Genomic DNA, 2,485 nt, shown 5'->3' with positions numbered 1-2,485 from the left:
GTACCAACCCCGACTCTCTAGGACCTTGGGAATGGTTCGAAACCCAAGAAAATATTGGTTTTTCGTGAATAACTTTTTCATGAAGGTCCTACCGTCTTGTAAGTGGTCTGTACTCCCACTAATGACTCCACTGCGGATCGATTGGTACCATCTGCGAGTCTCTAGGTCCTTCCTTTGATGTAGCTGCCATTGACTCGCTAGGGTTAGGGTTAGGGTTAGGATAGGATAAGGGATGAAAACCACAGATTCTTGATCCTTTTTGAAAATACACCCTCTTCCGAATGTGGTAGAGCCTTGGAAACGGTCTCCGCCCCCACTAATTAGGCCAAGCCCGATCGAATGGTACCGACCCCGAGTCTGTAGGACTCCGGGAAGGGGTGAAACGGGCAAAAAATGAAAAAGGATCAAGACGCCTTTTTGAATAACATTTTTTCTGAAGATCCTACAAACTTTTTTCTAACGTACATCTATAGTAAGTAGGGCACGGCCTTTCCAATGGTACTACCCCGAGTCTCTAGGTCCTTCCTGTGATATAGCTGCCATAGACTCCCCATGTTAATTTTTTCCGAAAATTTGCCTAAGTGTTTTTTCGGTAGAGGGTTAGGGTTAGGGTTAGGGTTAGGGTTAGCGTCCCCTAACCCTAACCACAGGGTTAGGGTTAGGGTTAGGGTTAGGGTTAGGGTTAGGGTTAGGGTTAGGGTTAGGGTTAGGGTTAGGAATAGGGATGAAAACCACGATTACACATGAGAGGATTACATATTCTTGAATAACTTTTTTTCTGAAGGTGGTAGAGACTTGGAAGTGGTCTCCGTGTCCACTAATTCGGCCAAGTCCGATCGAATGGTACCAACCCCGACTCTCTAGGACCTTGGGAATGGTTCGAAACCCAAGAAAATATTGGTTTTTCGTGAATAACTTTTTCATGAAGGTCCTACCGTCTTGTAAGTGGTCTGTACTCCCACTAATGACTCCACTGCGGATCGATTGGTACCATCTGCGGTTAGTCTCTAGGTCCTTCCTTTGATGTAGCTGCCATTGACTCGCTAGGGTTAGGGTTAGGGTTAGGATAGGGTTAGGGTTAGGGTTAGGGTTAGGGTTAGGGTTAGGGTTAGGGTTAGGGTTAGGGTTAGGGTTAGGGTTAGGATAAGGGATGAAAACCACAGATTCTTGATCCTTTTTGAAAATACACCCTCTTCCGAATGTGGTAGAGCCTTGGAAACGGTCTCCGCCCCACTAATTAGGCCAAGCCCGATCGAATGGTACCGACCCCGAGTCTGTAGGACTTCGGGAAGGGGGTGAAACGGGCAAAAAATGAAAAAGGATCAAGACGCCTTTTTGAATAACATTTTTTCTGAAGATCCTACAAACTTTTTTCTAACGTACATCTATAGTAAGTAGGGCACGGCCTTTCCAATGGTCCTACCCCCGAGTCTCTAGGTCCTTCCTGTGATATAGCTGCCATAGACTCCCCATGTTAATTTTTTCCGAAAATTTGCCTAAGTGTTTTTTCGGTAGAGGGTTAGGGTTAGGGTTAGGGTTAGGGTTAGCGTCCCCTAACCCTAACCACAGGTAAGCTATTAACAAATGCAATATGCAATCTATGTTGTTGATGTATTTCAGGTCTCCATATTCCTATAGTTCTATAGATGAACAAATATGATGTCACTTCCTTTGATATTAAAGTTTAACCTTAATTTAGACCTTTTTGTGATGTACATTCCATAAATATTTATGTCATGATCAATAAATAAGAGTTCATATGATACAATTTGTCAAAGTTTTATTTGGAATAAGGTGAATGGAAGGTTAGGGTGGGTTAGGGTTAGGGTTAGGGTTAGGGGTTAGGGGTTAGGGTTAGGGTTAGGGTTAGGGTTGGGGTTGGGGTTGGGGTTAGGGTTAGGGTTAGGGTTAGGAATAGGGATGAAAACCACGATTACACATGAGAGGATTACATATTCTTGAATAACTTTTTTTCTGAAGGTGGTAGAGACTTGGAAGTGGTCTCCGTGTCCACTAATTCGGCCAAGTCCGATCGAATGGTACCAACCCCGACTCTCTAGGACCTTGGGAATGGTTCGAAACCCAAGAAAATATTGGTTTTTCGTGAATAACTTTTTTCATGAAGGTCCTACCGTCTTGTAAGTGGTCTCTACTCCCACTAATGACTCCACCGCGGATCGATTGGTACCATCTGCGAGTCTCTAGGTCCTTCCTTTGATGTAGCTGCCATTGACTCGCTAGGGTTAGGGTTAGGGTTAGGATAGGATAAGGGATGAAAACCACAGATTCTTGATCCTTTTTGAAAATACACCCTCTTCCGAATGTGGTAGAGCCTTGGAAACGGTCTCCGCCCCCACTAATTAGGCCAAGCCCGATCGAATGGTACCGACCCCGAGTCTGTAGGACTTCGGGAAGGGGGTGAAACGGGCAAAAAATGAAAAAGGATCAAGACGCCTTTTTGAATAACATTTTTTCTGAAGATCCT

Source organism: Anoplopoma fimbria, chromosome 21 (genome assembly GCF_027596085.1).
Source record: "Anoplopoma fimbria isolate UVic2021 breed Golden Eagle Sablefish chromosome 21, Afim_UVic_2022, whole genome shotgun sequence".
Classification (NCBI taxonomy): Eukaryota; Metazoa; Chordata; class Actinopteri; order Perciformes; family Anoplopomatidae; genus Anoplopoma; species Anoplopoma fimbria.
This window is presented reverse-complemented; position numbering follows the sequence as displayed.